The sequence below is a fragment of the Stylophora pistillata genome, chromosome 7 (genome assembly GCF_964205215.1).
Source record: "Stylophora pistillata chromosome 7, jaStyPist1.2, whole genome shotgun sequence".
NCBI lineage: Eukaryota > Metazoa > Cnidaria > Anthozoa > Scleractinia > Pocilloporidae > Stylophora > Stylophora pistillata.
Window position 1 is genome coordinate 33782998 of NC_142525.1, and position 20363 is coordinate 33803360.

Genomic DNA, 20363 nt, shown 5'->3' on the forward strand with positions numbered 1-20363 from the left:
GTAATTTATCCTGTTCAAATACCATAATCTACAAATATGGTAAGCGTACGTGTGAGCTTAAATTTAAAAGAGAGTTAAAAATTTAATAACATTTAATAATTTAATTTAACGTTTTTAATAAAACAATTATTCCACTCGCGCTTGTTGGATATGAGATGATTATAGCCAACTCGGCGCTACGCACCTCGTTGGCTATTTATCATCTCATATCCAACGCGCGCTTGTGGAGTAATTGTTAATTATTATCCATGTGTGTACTGAAAATTATACAATTAACTAAACATACTTAGAAAAAAGCTCTTAGCTGGAAGTGTTTTGGTATGATATAATATCTTGCATTTGCACAAGACAAGCGTGACTTCTTTCAAGACTCACTGATTTTAGGATTCCTCCCTCCGAATTCTTGAACTTTTCCTCGAAAAAATTCATTGATATTTTTATTCCCATGTGCAGAATCAAGTTCTAGGTACGAGCAATCCATTTTAGACGTCGATTGACGATTCACAAAACGGCAGCGATGATGACAATTTAGAACTAACATTGACACCCAATGAAAAGGGAAAACCGCTCAAGGATTTTTGTATCATGGACGAGGCATTGTTAAAGTAAGTTCTTGTAGGGTAAGATGGCTGGATGGCGAAGAGTGCATTATCAATTCCTTTCTTCCTATTTTATCGAAAAGGGAAAACACAAGATGCCAACTGAAAAACTTAGGACGATGTGAACTCCACACATTGAAAGTAATATCATTAGTTGAGTTAAGTTTACTAACAAACATGCAAAACAATTATGAATTAATAAATGGAAGGTGCTGACCCTTTTCCAGGGCTATTTGGAGGTCAAGATTTTCAACAGGATGAAAAAACTCTACAAACCCAAACGTCCAGCTGATAATAATAATTAATAACAATAATAATAATATAATAATAAATAATAATAAAAGTCTTTATTCCATCATAAGATAAAACTACATATCTTATGTTACAATGAATTTGGAAAAACTACAACAGAAATCTACATACATATTATGAATTAAAAAGTATGTCATTACAATAAATGGAGCTTAAATATCAGCCTATTTACAAAGGTGTTCATAAAGCGTTGTGTCTTAATTTTCGGGCGTGCGCAGCCTTTTTTCCTAAGATTGTGTACATATGTCTTTTGGACAGGAATGATGTCTTTCAGGGTATGGCAATCCGTTGATTTTAGTCTCTTCAAAATGTTTCGGTCTTGTTTGTTTAAAAGGTTCTTGATAAAAAGTGGAAATGAGATAAAACCGCGTTTATGACATCGGTCTAAAAAATTTTGTACAACCATGAGATCGGACTCAGATGCCCCATAGACTGAAAGTGCATTCCTAAAATTAGCCAAAACAATGGATATTAAAAGATGATAAATCTCTGCCTGAGAGTAATGTTCCTTTCTCAATGTTCGTAGGACGTGTAAACACTTGTTTGCTTTGACAAGCTTAGTTCTTAGATGCTCATCAAATTTTCCGTCACTCTGTAAAGTTACTCCTAGTAAAGCGAAGCTATTACATTGGGGAATATTATTAATTGCAGAGTAGAGTACCTTATGATTTTTCTTTCCAACAACCAGCTCTTTACATTTGCAAGGGTTGCAGACCATTCTATTGTCTTTACACCATGTTAAAAACTGTCCTACTAAGTCGGCAGACGGGTCACTATTCCTAGTGATAGGCGAAAGAATAGTGGAATCATCGGCATATTTAAAAAGCACAGGGCATCTATTAAAAAAATCTCCAAATCGTTCAAAGATATATTAAAAAGATACATTCCGCTTACACTACCTTGTGTGGTTCCTCTATTGACAGATTTCCACTGTCCTAAAACATTATAACTAGCAACACGTTGTTGTCTTGCATAGAGGAAACTATGATACCAATTGATAATGTACGGATTTAGAGGTAGCTGTTTCAGTTTGGCAGACAAAATAGCATGTTTCACAAAATCGAAAGCCTCACCGAAGTCCATGGTAAAAATTCGCACTGCGCTACAGTCACTACTATCTAAATACTTGTATGTCTGATGCTGGATAGCGAGCAAGGTATTTGTGCAACTACCCGCCTGTCTATATGCAAATTGGGTGTGGCTCAGGTTATTCTCAATGACTGACTGTGCTTTTGTACGATACACGACCTTCTCGAACAACCGGGCAATAACGGGAGTAACATTAATACCACTGTAGTCTGAGTCATCTATAGGCATGTTCACTTTGGGGAGAGGATTAACATTTGCCCTCTTCCAGGAGTCTGGCCATGTATGAGTAGACAGCGACAGATCCCAAACGTGAGTGACGATTGGTGTGAGTAGCTCAGCACAGTCTTTCCAGATCCAGTACGGGAGGTCGTCTGGTCCCGTTGCCGTTTTCTTTACATTAACTAAGGTATTCCAAACACACCGCTCAGATATTTTCGGGGGCTTTACACTGTCCGGGATATCCATATCAATAGGTCTAACGTAATTGTCATCATAGCACAGGTTGGCGAAGTAGTCGTTCAGACGAACTAGAGAGTTCTTGTCCAAATTTATCAACGATGACCTGCGACGCTGCGATAGGGCGTCCACGCCCTTCCACCACTCACCGCTACCAATGGCAGCCAGTTTTCTTCTGTTCTCGGTTATCAGCTCAGAAATTCGCTTATTAAATAAAGACAGACGTTTCTTGTTGTTTAAAGATATATGGGACTTAGTCCTCAGCATACACTTGACTAATGGGGACATCCAAACTGGGTCACGCGATGACATGCGTACAGATTTTTGCGGCATAAACTTATTCATCACTGCACGAATCTTTACCTCAAGCACCTCGACCGCCTTGTTTATGTCCACCTCATTGAGGACGTCACTCCAGTCCAGCGTAGTGAGTGCCATATAAAATGACTGTTTCCGATGTTCCCTACAGTCCCGCACAAGAACTTTGCGGCGCACAGGTTTAAGTTTTAATCCCGCCGGTAAAATAAAGCCTTCATGGTCTGTCTTAATAAGCATATGTATGGGATATGCTTAACCGAACAGATCCGCTCGGTTGGTCATACAGTTATCCAAGCACGCGTTACCCCGCGTGGGAAAATCAACCATGAAATCCCAGCCAGACCAGAGTTAATAGAGGGAACCTAGGCCAGACAAAGCCTTAAATTCTTACATGTCCAAACGATTTACATCGCCACCACAGACAATAGCCGCTTCTGGGTGTTTGTTCAAAACAAGGTCTACAAAAGATATTATATAATTAATTAAGTCGAGATCCCGGTAGCTATGCTTGGGAGGATTCTACAGGCCGCAAATTAGCATAATGTGATCGGACGGCAACAGCACTGTTAAAGCAATAAACTCATATAAATTGGACCGATAGACATCCAAGACTCCTGCTGGAGCTGGTCCCTCTAAGGTCAAAAGGCACCAAGAAAGATTTCAGTATTTGGGCAAAGCAGCCAGACTTACAGCACGTGAGACTCTGGCAATTTTGAAAGCCTTTTCTGATAAAAATCGCCATGAAGTCAGGAAAAACCCCCGAAAGCACAAAGCTTACAAGGATTTCATGGACTAAACATTCCCCCCTTCACCACTTTGAAATCATAACTGCCCCAAAATTGGTGAAGGATGTGTTAGTGGAGTACCCGTCTGAAATATTTCATGTATTTAAGTATTGGCTGTAAATTGCTCCTTTCTGTCATGGTTAATAGACTATGTTTCTGTCATAAGTGTAAACCAGTTATAGGTTTATTTGTTTGTTTGTGTGACAGAGTCACTTAGGCTTATTTCCTACTTAAAACATGTTTGTTCTGTTTATTTTATTTCATGGAATTTTAGCGATTTGTCAGTAATGTTAGTAATCTGTTAATTGTGTTAGTAATGTGTTAACTGTATTAGTAATGTGTTAATTGCATTATTCATTTAACTGCCGATTTCCCTTATGAAATTCCTGTTTAACTGCCCATTTCCTTTATGTAATTCCTGTTTAATTAACCGCTCTTAGCCCAAATTTGGTTTAAAGTTATTTTTACCTTTTCCTGCATTTTACTATAAGTTACAACCGTTTGCTCGGTGAGTTCAGTTGTTTTTTTGCCTTCCTGAGAGTGCCCTTAAAGCGGATTCTAAGCTATACTAGCTTTTGTGTCACTCGTTCCCGTTTTTTTATTGTACCGTTGCATTTATTTGCTGTGTAATAAACTTGTAAATCTTCCCTCGGATCTTTTGTTCTTACGTCGACCGTTTTGGCCGTCTTACATTTGTTTGTTTCTTTTTTGCCAACTTTTGGCTGCAGATACTAGGGTGCCTGTCAGAGGTTGCAGTGCAATACTTTTAAGTGATATGCTTCCCAGTTGTAGTAATTCTTTTCTTAAAGGGGGAAGAGGGATTTTGTGTGTACAAAAGGCAAGTTCCGTACCAATAATTTACACTTGTGTCCCTTATTAAGGGCATGGTCAGTCCTTAAGAATAGCATTTCTCTCATTAGGTTATCAGCACAAATGTGGTTATGACTATCTCTAGAGTACATTTATTGGAAAAGTAAGATGAGCTTACATGTTATGTTTTCTGTCTTACCTTTCAATGTAGTTAAAGGCCCAGCTCTGTAGAATATTTAATGATGATGACATCCCAACCAAATTACGGGAAAAATACCTTATGTGGCTGCAGCATATCCTTAATATGCTGCTACTAACAAAGAGAAAGTGGTCAATGAGGTAATGGATAGAATGGAAGCTGCCCTTAGTGAAGAGGGATGCAACAGAGATAGTACTGAAAGATGAGGTTTTCAATCATTTGCAAAGAAGTATTATACCTTGATTTCTGTAACAGACACCTCATTTGAAGTCGCCTTCGACTTTACAACTTGTATAAGCCCTGGCTTTAAGGAGAGTTTATCCAGACTGCTAGATTAGACAATATTCTGTTATGTAGGGTTAATTAATGTCTCCCATTTTCACAAAGGAGTAAATTCTTCTGTATTTAAATTTCAGAAATTAAAAATAATTGACATCCCTGCTGGTCATCAACAAAGTTCTGCACCAGTAGAGTGGAAAGAAAAGGGGACTTCAAGATGAAGTTCTAACCATTTGGAGGTAGGAGTCCATAAACACTGCTACTCTGGAGCAAAAATACAACAGAACAGCTAAAATTACTGAGCCCATTTGCTTATGAAGTCCAGATACTAAGCTTCAAGTACTTTGGGGTTGTATTTAATTTCCTTCTATTTTTCCATTTTTATGATTTAGCAGAATTTTTTTTTTAATCCTGCTGTAGTCAAACCACAAGATAAATACTGCACATGCAATAGTTGATCCCTTTTTTTTCCTGATGGTTGATCACCCCACAGGTACATTTGTGATGTGCACCTGTAGATACTTTGGGAGTCATGTAGTATTTTTTCAAGGCTTGAAGGGAAAACAAATTATGAGCATTGAGCTAAATTCCCACCTCCATTTTAATGCTTTGGCTTATATAGTTTTAGAAAAACATCCTACATCTGTATATATAACATTTGAGTAAAATTAAATGAGGGGAAAATGACCAACTGAACATGGCAGACTAGCTAGTAATTTTGACGTTCCTTTGCACTTTGGCTTGTTTTTAATATAGTTGTAAAATTTGTTTTTGTTGCAGAGAGGTTGATCCGGTAGTTATAGATTACATCCTGCCACCAATTGTTATTGTTGGAGATATTTTATGACATTGATCTCCTGTATATAGTCACAGAGGGGAGTATTATTTGTCAGCTCCTTCAAGAAGGAATTATTGATGCTGTCATTGGGTTACTTGGCTCATTTTATATTTTTAATGTCTCCTACAATCAGTCAAAGGCAATTTTTACTTTTTTAGAGCAAGCATTACTTGAAATTGGGTGCGGGCAGACTCTTGTTACTGTTTCCTCCTTTTTCAATGACTTGGTAAATGCCTGAGGTAGTGCATGATGAAAGTTAATGTTTTAATAATGTAAAATGGGATGTATTTTCACATCCACTGAAAGAATTCTCAATGCTGTTCCAAGACTGTTTTTCAGATGCACAAATCAAACAAAATTTATATTCTTGTGCAGGAGCAGGACCACTTATTGGTGTTGTGTTATTTTAATAATTTTCTGTACTTCAAAAAATTCAGTCAGTCTTGGTCGTAAGCTGCCTCATACCACATTTGTTGAGTCATTGAAAAGGAGATGCTTTACTTACAAGTGTCTCTTGTGTGTAATTTCAAGCAATGGTTGCAATTTTGAGAAGTATACTGATTTAGTGAAGAGATATATTTTAGAAAATGGTTGCATTAAAGTTAAAAATGTATCTATTTATTGTTCTATTCTTTCAAATGATGTTTGTCCATTTATACCATAATAAAAATTCTTCATAACTTTAAAATCATGGTCTGTAAAAGGTTTTAACAGTAACAATACTTAGAATTAAATAAATTAGTATTTGGAAGATAAGTATGCTGTGTATATTCGTTATTTGACTGTTAGGGGGGGAAATCAGTGTGCAGAGGAAAGAGCCCTCTACTTCTGAGTTTGACTTGCATTGGAGCTGAAATATTGGCTATTTTTAAAGGGGCCATTTGTGATAGGACTGAATTTTTTAGGGCTGTTTTGGCCCCCCTTAAATTCCAAAGTGGCCCCAATATTTTTCAAATTCACCCTTCACATCGTCTAATTTGGCCCTTACAATTGGATTGATTAAGCCCCAAAATGCAATAAATCCAAACAAAAACATATCTGTCCGTAGATAATCCCAGAATTCATTAATATTCGTCTCAAAGTAGTGTCCAATATTTACATACACTGGTTTGTACCCTAAGCTATAACTGAGGAATTCAACATGAAGTATAAGAACCCGTATATCAGCCCAGTATACAAACCAGTATATCTCATGTCACACAGAGTATTCATGATGTATAATGGCATGAATACTGAAATATAAGAAATCATACCACATGTGTGTACGGTCCTGGTATTTTCTTAGCATACCCTGATTGTACTGATCATGATACGGACCTTACACATCCTTATATTTACCGTATACAATTGGTTATACTGACTGTATACGCCCCAAGGAAGGATCCTTATACAGAACATTTTATGCAGTGTAAAGAAATGCTGATAAATTTTATGGAGTACCCGAACACTGTTATTCCAGCTATTTGTATTGGTAATCACCAGGTCGAACGTGTCTCATCTTTTAAATTACTTGGTGTTAAAATCAGAGACAATCTTAAATGGAATGACCACATAGACTACATTTATTGCCAAGGCCGCCAAACGTTTATGTACCTCAAGAGTACTTAAAAGAGCTGGCGTAGCGAATAGCAACTTTACAAATATTTATAAGTGTGCTGTTAGATCTATTTTAGAATATGCCGTGGCTGCTTGGCAAGACATCCCTGAATATTTTTCATCCAAATTAGAAACTATACAAAGGAGAGCCCTTAAGGTAGTTTTTCCGGGTGTTACTCATAAGGAAGCCCTGGCCATATCTGGCCTCCCAAGCCTAGAAGTCAGGAGAAAAACATTAAGTAGGAAGTTCATTGCGACATGGAAACTCCGCTCTCAAGCTAATGTTTATAATGTTCCTTATAATCTTAGATCTGGGCGTGAAGAGTCCGTTCGCCAGGAGGCGAGAACCAAGAGAACTAATGACTTTATAACTTTTAGATTTTTAGATTAATTATTACGTTGACTATACATTACTATACTTTAATTATATTTAACAGTTTTGTAAATGATATCCCTTGATAATTCAGTTTGTACATGGTTTCAACTGCATTGAAAGAGTGGATTAAACGATATTTATTTATTTATTTATTTATTTATATCAAGTCCTCTTTACTTTTTCACATTTATAGCTGAAAAACAGAAAGGTCGACTGGAAACTCTTCCGGTATTGTTACCCGTGTTTTGAACAATGATTTCTTTGAAATGAACAGTAATGTAATTGAAAATGATTCTTTTCGAAAGTTTGCTCTAAATATCTGACCTCACTTAGTAGCATCGCAGACTTGTAGGTGGGTGAGGAAATGTTTATATACTTAGCCTAAGAACTAATTTTTGTTTAGCACAACCACGTCCGTTTCTATTATCTGTATTTCTGTGGGGCGAGAAATGTGTTAGACCAGTTATGAGGTTGCATTGTTGCGTGATTTTTTTCGAATGTGTGACAATATTGATCACGCATTGTGACAGGCTTTCTCGGAATTATTGCGCAGTTCCATTCTTCACTGAGCGAAATTGAACCTCCATATTTAATCTGCCTGGGTTTCAACAACGGCTGTGTTCTAAACAGGGATAATGTTGCGGTCAAAAAAGCGTGTTCATTTGTTCAACTGCGATAATACATACGGGATGGCGCCTGTTGAGAAGTTGGTGGAGGAAGTGAAGAAGAAATTTCAGGAGAAATTAAGCATCCATATTGATCGTGTAGAGAAGCACTCATTCAGACTTGCTCAAATGTCTGAAATGGTCGACAAAGTTACAACCCTAGAGATGGATATGGCCTTTTTCGTGGTTCATGCGCATGAATCTCGGCTCTCCATCAACGAAGACAACGCTGGAATTGGCTACGCTAAGATATACAAAGCTTTACTTCAAGCAACGGGTAAGAAGCGGGAGTATTTTTTACTAACAGTTAATTTTTCGAACACATTTCATTATTCTTCATAACACATTTTTGGCAAGCAGGGTTATCTGTGAGAAGGGTAGTGGTGACTTACTGCAAACCTTTTCTATAGTTCCTAAACATTAGCTCATTAAACTCATCGGACGTGAAAGCGGAAGTAGGCTGAAGTAATAAGCATCGATTAGGTCGATTGTTGCTCCCTAGAGTGGCAAAATGCAAAGAATTGTTTTGTGCGGCTGCGACAGGGTTTTATACACTCTGAGTAAGTTTGCAGTCTGAAGTTTCTGTTTCTGTTAAAAGGGTTAATCTTGCCTTTTGAAATTGCGGTGGCTTAAAGCCTAAACCATTCCTATTCCCCCTATTCGATCGAAAGGTGTTTTAGATCGCATGCAGTTCGGAAATACGATAAATTATTAACATTTTTGTCTAGATGCAACACGTTCAAGTTGAGGAATTGCTAATAAAGATAAACTTATAATTGAGTATCCATCCGTGTAACCGTCTAAAAACTGTCTGGGAAAAAAAGAGCAGAACTGCAACTAGATTTTGATCGATACTTAAATGTATTATTGGCCTACAATGTAGAATATTATTGAAAGGATGAATTCTTTTAACAATGATGGAGTCTTCCTAAAAGGTTAATCAATCTCCAAGAATTAAAGGAAATGGAGAAACAATCCACCTCCTACATTACGAGCATTTAGTCACCAGTTATCCTTTCAGTAGAAAATAGGTTCAAAATGCCTTTGTTAAACCACGTGACATTCCTTTGCCCTTTTCTCTCTCGATAATAAGGAACACTGACATAGCTAAGTATTTAGGAACGGTTGTTTACGTAACGGAAGACGAACCTTAAGTTAAACTTTTTTTCTTGAACCAAGAGAAAGTGATTTTCTCTCCATGATATGTCAGATTTTATTAACCAATTGGTAGATTACTGATGCATTATTATCTTTATTTCCATGTATGGAAAAAAAAAATGGAAGAAAAATTAATTGCGTAGTAGAGAAGAGGCCTGGGAGGTCATTGCATGACGCAAGCCGCTCATGTCAGATCCATTTTATGTGATTAGTCATTTCATATGAAATGCCTTGTAGACAAGTCGACAAAAGATGGCTGCGGCAATCCTGTAAGCCTTGCCAATCAAGACCAATTATTCATCTTTTAAATCTGGTTATCAGATCAGGAAGGGAATTTGTATTGAGTATGTCAGTGTCACGGGAGCAAGTTTCATTATATTTTGGCTAATAGATCGGATAAAGACGCAGTAATCCACAACAAAACATTGGAAATTACATCATATGTGATACTGTAACATTGTTGCGCCTCTATAAATTTGAATTTCCTTGGTCCGCAGGTGGAAATGTCATTATTGTTATCGGGGGAGACGACAACTACAGGGGCAACGACGAAGAGAATCGAGAGGTTATTTCACGCTGGGCGAAAAGGAAAGTTTCCTCACAATTCAGCGAAGAGTATCTCGATGGTAGAAAGAGCTTCATATTTTCTTGGAATAAACAACATCGAGCGATTCACGAAGAAGCTCTTCTGCACCACTTTGATCCAAACAAGAAAGGACAGAAGTTCGAATATCAACAACAATCTCCAGTCCAGCCAACTAAACCAGAACCCCAATTTCAAGCAGCAACTCCAGAATTCCAAAATGCACAGAAACCCGGCAAAAGTCTCACAGGACGAATGTTGTTATTTCAGTGCCTTTAGGCAAAATCTAAAGCAGTCTTAAAGGTTGAGTAAAGCTTTAATCGTCTTTAATTGTCAAATGAAATATCCGAAAGCTAACTCTAACCTTTAATGAATCTTTAATTGAACATAAGTTTAACTTTAGTAGCGCAAATCTTTCAGTATCCTTTAAGTGGTTTCTTTTTTGGCACAAAAGAGGGTGTTTCATTAAAATACATTTAAGTTGACTTTAAGGTGAGATTTAAATGAGTATAGCTGTTCTGACATCTTTAATTCATGCATTAAAGATAGTCTCATTGTAATCTGAACTGTCAACAGAATATTCATCACAAATCAGCCAACACTTGCACTGATGAGCCAGAAGAGCAAATTTTGTTTTACGTGCAGCAACGTGAGCTCACAATTCTTTCTGGGGTCGAAACATCTTATTGAAAGCGACGGTTTCATTTTTGCATCTCCTTTAAAGAGCGCATGAGTGCGATGACAAGTCAGGAAATGTTTTCTGCGCGCGCTTTAATGGCTTCGAATCACGTTCAACTTTCGAAAGGCATAAGCGGAAAGAAATTAACAGATGCTTTCGTGGCGACTTCAAATTCCCGTGATTTCACGAAATTTCAAGTTCATCTGACTATGAAGGTTAGTTAATTTGAATATAAAAAAAGTCATGTGTATGTATTGATACATACCTACATATATCTTTACGTCTTTAATTATTACATGAGAACATAACCGCTATTGAACGTTGCTTGAGACGATTAACACTGAAACTTCCTCGCACTCAGTCCCTGAAGATTTTTTGAGGTCGGAGTTGTCTACTGCCTTTGGGCATGGACGCCCCATTGAGAAAGTACCTTCGTAGACTATTGCGGCAAGTTTGTAATGTTTCTGGTTCATATTATTTGCCTTTGTTTTCTTTTGTCGTGTGGCTTATTTCTTTCTCCGTATTAAATGTAAGGCTTACAATCTTTCTCCTTTCCAGGAATATTGATTAAAAAGCCTGAGGTTTGAATCCTCACATGCGTCCACCCAGAAGTTTGTCTTTCTGCTCTGCTATAAGAACGTTTGGTAGCGATGTTAAATAAATTGAGGTTTGAATCATCACAAAGGTCCACACAAATTTCTTCCTCTGCCCAGCTGATAGAGCAGATGTTCCTTATGAATATTGACCCAGCTCTTACTTTTTTTTTGTCTTCCAGCTGATAAGGTGATGCGCAATTTTTCTGAGATAATTGATTTTTGACTGATATGATATAAACAATTAGTTCTCGTGGCCCCTCTCAAGTTAAGCTACAGTCACCATTCCGTTCTGCAAATGCCATAATTTTTTAATGTTGTTCAGTTAAAAAGCAGATACTCTCCAACATGGCTTTAGTCTTTTTGTATTCCTTTGACTTTGAATGTCAAGGGTGCCGGAGAAAAGTAAATCCCCGCTTGAACACAGACACAGTCCTCTGGTGGTTACAGCCGAGAACCGACTTGTCTAGCCTCCGGGTTTGAGACCTATTTAACGGCTCAGTGCTCGTATCAATCAATGAAAATAAAAAAATCATAAAACATAAAAATAAAAACGATACGGATACATCATTGCCGAGGTACCAGAGGGTAAGAACAAAGTATGGGCAATCTGCACTGCACCTCTCCTCGAGACGCGAAAATAGACAAGCACTGAGAGGAGCGCACGAAACTCTCCTCACAGCTGGGATCACCTTCTCTAGGCTGACTGCAGGAGGTTCGAATCCTCGCAAGGGACACAGATTGCAATGGTTTTTCTTTCACTATCCTATAGATGATACCATTAGCTTTCTGTGATCCATCTTGTCTGCTGGGAATGAAATGTCTTCTTCTGAAACACTATCCTCAAGCTGAAAAAGAAGTGTGCTTGAACTAAATTTGCAATAGCTATAAACTGAAGCTAAACTCAAGTATTTGTTCCTGACAAAATTCCATGCAAGTGTGACGTAAATTTGACATTTGCTTTACATTTACCTTGCTCATTGAGCAAAGCTGTTCATTTGCTATAAATTTGCATTGGGATCTAACAAAAAAAGAAATAAAAACCCTTATTTAGTGGCCATTTGCCAGTTCCCTGAGGGTGGCCCATTTACTGGGTTCAACTGTATTCAGAATAAAATTTAATGTAAATGAAACTGGAATTAAATGTGATTGATCTATTTACCTTTGCTAGAAATCCGAGGGAAATAATAATTCAGGCCACAGGCCTGCCAATCATCCACTTAGAGGCTGATTACATGAGTCAGGCTGGCCTGCCCACATAATGCCATCCTAGCAAAGAGTGAACTCGGCTCATGTAATCCACCCTTACTAAAACAACTAATCGGACAAACAAAAGTGGCAGGCCTCTGCCTACCACAGACATAACATTTTATTTTCATAAACACTGCGAACATATATTGCACAAAACTAACAAATTATTTTGACTTCGGCCGAACAAATTGTCTACAATATAAATAATGTGTTCTATAGCTCATGCCTCCAAAAATCAAGCCACAATAAATCCTAAGAAACTGTCATTTACAATTAAACTGAATAAATACCTTTATTAATCAAAAGCATTGGTATGCAATTAAAGAATGGGTAAAAGAAAGACTTCTGTCACTTGAAAGCACTGATTTACAAGATGTGCCACTTTTTCACCTGCCAACTTACAAAATGCCATCGAGAAAGCTTTCTACACCCATGTTACTCTCACAATAAATGGGAATTTCAGAGAAATAATTCAAACAATAAAAATGAATACGTAATAGTTTGTGTTTCCAGCACTCTATAAAGGCAACAAAAAATAACTGTCTGTATCAAGCATTACTATAATGAGGTTAGCACTTTTGGTTATTCTCTGTAGTTGGTCTTTTTCTTTCTTTTTTTTTTTTTTGTATATGTATTGTGAAATTTTTATTTTCATGGATCAGTGTAAATTTTGTTTCATATATACAAACAATGTTATTTGTGGAAATCTCCCTATGAAGCTGACAGACAGTATTGATTTTACAGAAATACATATTAATCTGTTGACTTCGTCCAAAGCTTCAATTCATACAGGGTGACAATTTTACATACACATTGGCAGTACAACAAAAGCACTGACTGACAAGATGTGCCATCTCATCATCTGCCAACCTATGATGTGCCATCGAGAAAGCTTTCAGTGCCCTTGTGGGAAAAAGTCTTGGCAGGAAAAGAGCAGATTCCTCACTCCCTGAAAAAAAAAAATACAGAACCTAAGAAACAGTGAACAGCTTCAAATATTTAAGCTAATGGCGCTATCTACTGCGAGGATCGTGCATCATACGTATCTAATACCGCAGTTCAAAATATATAAACTTCATATATTTCATTGTATCTGATTTATCACTTTCACGGGTTTATTACGAATCGACTTAACGGCCTGCTCCCAGTTGGCTTGTTAGCTCAATTGGTAGAGCGCTGCACTAGTATCGCAGAGGTCAGTGGTTCGAGTCCCGTACAGGCCTCATTTTTTCAGGTGTGATTTTCGCTATTGCTTAAATTAGCGCTATCTACTGCGAGGATCGTGCATCATACGTAAATTTCCTTTGTTACAAGATATCCTTGACCTACACACGGCTACATTTTCAGATATATTTTTAACTAACCCTTTTGAAACTTTGGTATCGGTATGAAGCTGTTTACTTGAACAAGTAAAGTGCGAACGTGTAGTTCGTGTTTTCCCGCCTTTCTGTTTCCTTGCTTCCAATTACACTCGAGTCTTCATTTGTACTGGCCAGCGTTAGCTAGGCACAGTACGATAAACATCACAACGAGGCAATATGTCAACAGGAGGTCGTTGTTTGGTTTTAGAAATATTAATTCGCGCGCTTTTTTGAACCTCAATATTCCGTTTGACTACTTTGTTAACAAAGCATCACAAAGCATCCGAGAGAAGCACTTGTAGTGTGGTTATTTTGCCGTTAATTCGTAGTTAAAGCAAGTAAGAAAAGAATATGGCGGAAAGACGATTGCACGATCAAAACCATGATGTGGTTCCAGCGGCGAAAAAAGGAATAAAGTGTCCGACGATTGCATTGTGCTGCTGGAGGAGTTGATCCGGAGTAATCACGCTCTGGCGAGCGAAAATGTGAAGCTTCGGCAGCAGCAAGAGCGCAGCAACAAAGAAAACTCTGAAGCGCTTCAGCGGATCGAGGGCCGTCTTCAAACTGTTGATAATAATGCAGCCAACGTCCGTCGGCGCCAAAACAGAAGACAAAGGCGAACGACGGTAGTAGTTCCACCGGCTTGTCGAGTGAGTAAAAAAACATAACTGATAAGCATGAATAATGTGATATGTGTTCATAATTTGCTTGAATCAGTTCTGTTTCGTGGAAGATTTTCTTTTATGTTGAGTAGATGTTTGGCGCGCGAATTATATGCATAATTAACTTAATTATTTCGGCGGTAATCATTTGACATGATTAGATGTGGTTACATTTACTTGATAATCCTTTACCATAAACAGGTCTACCAGAAAAGTTTTTTTCCTCCCTTTTGTTTTAACGAGAATTATCTAGTATGAAAATTCATTTAATCATTTTTTCTCTTGGACCCTTTTGACCTTGCCTGTTTTATTCACATAGATGGGTAAGGTTAATTTTTAATTGTGCTTGTGTCGATTGCTCTACATCATCTAGCCTTCAAACAACCAGGGTTTTTAAAAAGCGTGAGAGTAGAAATAGGACATACTTGACAAACCGATTGTTGAATTTTTTTTCATTCTTTTAGAGAACTGTGAGGAGAATGTACAAACTCCTTTTGAAAAAAGATGACTTTAGTGGTTTCTATCTTGACGAAGAGTGAGTAATATGTTTTTAGATTCAGAGATATTTTACTTTATCTTGATTGAGCGAGGAAATCCGAGTCTAAGCTGCTGCTTGAAATATTGAGATGTTATGTGAACACCTTATGGTGGTTACAGTCGAACCTCGATTATCCGGACTTTCGATTATCCGGACTTTTTCTCTGGTCCCGTTTTTTTCATGATTATTAATGAGCTTTGATCTTCCAAACTTTATGGGGTAAAAAAATTCAGAGATTATGTCTAAATTCAGGAAAAGTGCGTTTAAAACATTGCCTCCTCCGCTTTCAAAAGATCGAGCACTCGGAGAGTCATCGAAGCAGATTTTTATCTTCATTTCTTTTGTTTACATTATTGTCTCATTAATATTCATATTTTCGATTATCCTGACTGATTACCTAAGTCCCAACAGGTCCGGATAATCGAGGTTTGACTGTACTTTTGTCTTAGTGTTAATGTTACTACAGAATACCAGGCTTAATTGTATTAGTTGTTTGTCTTAGAATAAATTCTGACAGCAACAAGATCCTTTTTGAGTGGACAATAGAGCAGGCAATACATCAACAAGGAGGACCTGAAAAGTGTCCTTGGACAAAAGAAGTCATAGAAGGTAGCTACCAATAATCATAGCACATGCATTTCACTTTTACTGGGGTGTCATTACATTTTGTGGGTGAGCATAAGGATTTTGCACTCAAGCATATTGATGCATATCTCCTTTATAACAACTTGAGTTTTATTGAAGGCCTTGGCTTGAAAACATCCAGGCAAAATTTTGCTCAAAGTTGGTCGATTTGTCTATTGTCCAGCCCTTAATGATACCCCTGCTTTTAGTCTCTACCATCAATTCGTGTCTTTTACCACTTTCCCCTCAACATAAATGTCATCATAAAACTAGCATTCAAAAACACAGTTAGATACCCTGAAACCTCTAATGAGCACCTTCATTACATGGTCAAATTTAGGACTGGGGGGGGGGTGCATTTTATAGTTTTTCCTAACTTACATATTAACTTTCCCAAATGTTACAGAAATTTAAATATGTTGCAAACTGAAATTTTCAGGTTTATTTCTTGTCTCTAGATCTGAGACACTTCAGTGTGGATCCTCAAAAAAGCATACTTTACACCTTAGCAATGAATCACTAAGGACATACTAACTTGGCAGATATTCTAAGGTGGCCTGCCATAAATTATTATAAATTTGAACATTGTCATTAATTTATGTGGGAATCTTTTTACAATCAGCTTCTCATGGCATTTTCATAATCATTTCTTTAAACAGCTGCTTTACAAATATATTTCAAATATGTGTGAAAACACAGAAACTGAAGAGTGGTAACCACTATGAGGCTCATAAACAAAAAACCTGGAAGAGTGGTCTCCAAAGAGAGGTATTTATTGGCTAGGATACTATTTTGAACATTTTACTTTTCATATACCCTGCTGTTCACAAATGATGGGGTCCGACAGATGTTCAATGTTACCAGACTGAGTACACCCTCAAGTACACTTGATCAATGGGAGGGAAGCTATTTCCCATTGAATGTCTTTATTTTGGCACTTCAAAATTGGATGGCTTTGAATATAGACACATCTAAGGGACTATGTTCTTATTAGAGAAATTGTTAAATAAGTGAGGTATTCTGGTCTGTATCTAGAGCCTCCCAAGAAAATCTTTGTAAAATAAATTTGAAAAATATTAAAATGTGATGTGAGATAAATGATAGTTTGTATGCACCATTTGATGGAAAAAAAAAAAAGGACAAAGAGACCCTATATTATAACATGCTTAAGAATTCCATTCTTACAATGGGTACACACATATATATATATCAAGAGAAATTAGTGATTTGGATCATATTTTTCATTTGAAGTCCTATAACACCCTTCTCATGCCTGTTTAATTTTTTTATTTTTTTTAGAAGTTAATGAGACAAACTACAGCCCTGGAGCTGGTCAACTGGGCCAACCAGCATGAAAAGGGGAGAGCAGCAGAGGTTCTTGTCATGGAGGCAATGAGCAGTGAGGAAAGCTGCTACGAGGATGACAATGGAAATACCTCAAAAGTAACAAAATACTCTGTGCATCACCTTCAGTGGGAAAGTAGGAGAATGAAAAAAATTGAAAAGAAACTTGACAAGGCTTATAAGAAAAAGCTCACTTCAAGAGCTAAAGAGAGAATCCGTCCAGGGTTTATGGGCAACCTTTTCTGAGATGCCCACCTACTGAAAATTTTCCAGAGTGGGCAATAATACAGTGAGAAAATTGTTTTACTAATCAATGAAATCGAAAATGTACAAAATATCAAGCCAAGTCTAGAATGAGGTTATTTTGCATGCCTGCATGAGGCTTCTTTTTCATTGAATAATTATGGTCTCATCTAAAGTAAGTGATCGTGAATTCTTCAATGTTAATAAATTTCCTCCACATGAGATACTTTTTTATATATAGATGTACACATCATTTTTGTATATCAAAGTTTCAGCTGCATTTTAGAGTAAGAGAACTGTTTTCTATTACTTGTTTACTAAAAGAAATTAAGGTATATGATCATATTTAATAAGTATTACAGTTGTAATAATGTAGCAAATAACTGAGAGTTATTGCAAATTTAAGTCGATTAAGAAAATTTTTCTGAATTTTAGATTGATAGGTTGAACTTATATTTTTTATTGTTAGACAAGTATCATTTCAAATCACATTTCTTAGTAGCTGGATTTGAGAGTACAATTTGTGAATCAATATCTTTTTGTGTAGTTTGTTACTACAGCTAGTTATATAATTTGTGTATTTGTCATACTTTTATAGTGGTAAATATTCTATTACCTGCTTGACGAAGATTATATTATACATTGACAAAAGTGAAACAATTTTAATAAAGTATGTCAATCAGTAATTCAAACATTTGGACATCTCTTTTTTTAATTATTTATGGGGCTCGACTGGGATATCCTCAGCTTCATTGTAGGTTTATGTTATCTCAGGGGAACAAATGAGTTTTGAACGAAACTATTTCATCACTGCAATTTCAAACACTTTGTTATTACTTGAATGTGTGATGCTTCTTTTTCTATCAATTGTAAGGTTGCCCAAAATATCATAAGTTATTGGGATATAAATGAGGGTGTGATTAAGCAAATCAAAAGTCAGTTGAAAGTGAAACCTGCAGCCTTTAGAGGCGCTTAAAGGTCACTTAATGATGAATGTTAACAAAACTTGAAATTTAAGAGAATCAGAAAGTACAACTAAAGATGAATTACAACAAAACCTGTAACTTTAAGCAGTACTTAAAGGGAAACAAAAGATTGAAGAAACCTTTAAGATGCATTTACAAGTGGAAGTTTTGGTTGACTAAAGTTGACTTTACAAGAATTAAGAGGATTCCTAAATTCAATTAAATGGTTATTTAGGTTTGCTTTCATGTGACCTTAAAGTGTTAACTAAATGGTTCATAAGGACACTTTAATTGACTTCGGAAAGTTCAATTAAAGATACATTTCAGAACTTTCGTATGTCACCTAAAGATGACTTAAATACTTCTAATGTTAACCTTTAAGTTACCTTTAAGGAAACTTAATTTAGTTATTTCATCCTGTGGATCTACCACGCAACAATGAAGCCACTTCTGAATTGACAGTGGTCGAAGAAAGGCACTCTGATTCATACCATGGCGGCGACAATTGTTCTGCGCGCAGCGGCAGGATAGTAGCCACTTTGGGTATTCAGAGAGAGGAAAGAGGAGGAGATCTATGTTACCCACAAAGGAATTTTTCAGAAGGAAAAAGTAACCATGCTCAAAATACCCAACAGCTGGTGCGGGCGTCACAATTCTCAGTTAAATCCCCTCCTATTGTTTTGCTGAGAGGTTTCGCTCGTTATGGAAAGGTACCTGATCGGATTGGTGACCTTCAAATATGGGACCCTGAATTCAAAGTTCCTGAGGACATTCAAGAGAGGCTACTTAAAAAACTCCGCCACACACCTTTGATTGGAATGATAGTCATTAAGCACAGTGATGGCTCAATTGAATGTTACATTGATCCAAATCTGAAAAAAGTTTCATTGGACGGGGATATACAGCTTGGTGCTAATGAAAAAATAGTCTTGAAAACTCGTATTTGCAACGGAGAAGTGTCGTTTGAAGACGTTGATGTACAGCGGTTTAAGTATGGAAATGTGTGTAGCCCTCAACACATTATCGATGGTTTTAGAACAGGAGATAATAAGCCTAATGGTGACCTGTACATCATTTCAAATGACTCAGACAATTTTCGATGTGTAGTAAAAAGTGGAATTGATCTTAAGAAAGTAATAAGAAGAGCGTTGGAAGATCTTTCCTGTTTAATTCCCTGTAGGACCCCGTTGCCAAATCATTAGTGAACTTGGATGAAATAAATGCTTTTTTAGCTTTTTAAGGCAAAAAAAGTCAGTTTGTCGCCTTACAGAAAACGCCCATACGCCTCAAGAAATAACTGTAGCTTCAGCAATCAATCTGTGTTATTCTCTGTAAGGTTTACATTTTATTTTAAAATACGTAACGGTAACTATGATGATAATATACCAACGAAACATTATGTAATTAATTTTTCGTTAACTTTTCTTTTGAAATGCTTATCGAAATTAATCATTATCAGATGTGATTTCGAAAAATTACAATACTGAGGTATTTAGCTTTGTCCATACTATTATACTGCCGAACTTGAACAGAATCTCGCTCAAAATTACTGAGTTTGGGAGAGGAACATGGATGAAAAATTACCTGGAAGATTATTCTTAGTTTTGTTTGAGTGGTTTGGCCTCAAGTGATCGCTTAATACTGGTGGAAGATAATACAAACGGACCGTTGGGACTTGAAGGAAAATTACAGTGATTAAGGGGAAACAAAGTCAGGACTTTGGCAACCAACCGCTTAAGAAAGGGTGACCGCTTAATACGGTGCTCCATAATTCAGGTTTGACCTCCTTTGAAAAACTTTCCCCTGTGTACTACCTAATTACAAAGAAAAATTGCAGTAATGAACTCTCCTCAGTAGGCAACTACAAATCAAGCTTGTAGCTTATGGAAACGATATGGTTGTAGCTCGACCTAAGAGTGAAATTAAGTTTTGTTACGTCTATTATAATGCAAGGTTCGTTTTTGTCGATTGTTGGAAGCAAATGCATTTTCGTGAGAGAATAAATTTGTTAAACCCATTATTGGTTTCCGGTGTTGCAAC

General features: G+C 36.8%; 2 long non-coding RNA genes and 2 pseudogenes across 4 annotated transcripts; 3 read left to right on the forward strand and 1 right to left on the reverse strand.

Annotated features, from left to right (window-relative positions):
• The first annotated feature begins 83 nt into the window (after nucleotides 1-83).
• LOC148727538 (uncharacterized) lies at nucleotides 84-7783 on the forward strand. The gene is made up of 3 exons (XR_015989168.1): nucleotides 84-605; nucleotides 4985-5086; nucleotides 7591-7783. It is a non-coding gene; the product is annotated as an uncharacterized LOC148727538 (long non-coding RNA).
• Nucleotides 7784-8181: 398 nt separating this feature from the next.
• On the forward strand, nucleotides 8182-20340 carry LOC148727539 (uncharacterized; annotated as a pseudogene). Its single transcript, XR_015989162.1, has 3 exons — nucleotides 8182-8599; nucleotides 9978-10304; nucleotides 18717-20340. The product of XR_015989162.1 is annotated as an uncharacterized LOC148727539 (transcript).
• On the reverse strand, nucleotides 12662-14089 carry LOC148727540 (uncharacterized). Its single transcript, XR_015989164.1, has 2 exons — nucleotides 13951-14089; nucleotides 12662-13535 (listed from the first exon to the last, which is right to left on the reverse strand). It is a non-coding gene; the product is annotated as an uncharacterized LOC148727540 (long non-coding RNA).
• Nucleotides 14299-18050, forward strand: LOC148727541 (uncharacterized; annotated as a pseudogene). The gene is made up of 5 exons (XR_015989148.1): nucleotides 14299-14597; nucleotides 15074-15144; nucleotides 15650-15756; nucleotides 16431-16539; nucleotides 17071-18050. The product of XR_015989148.1 is annotated as an uncharacterized LOC148727541 (transcript).
• Nucleotides 20341-20363: the final 23 nt, after the last annotated feature.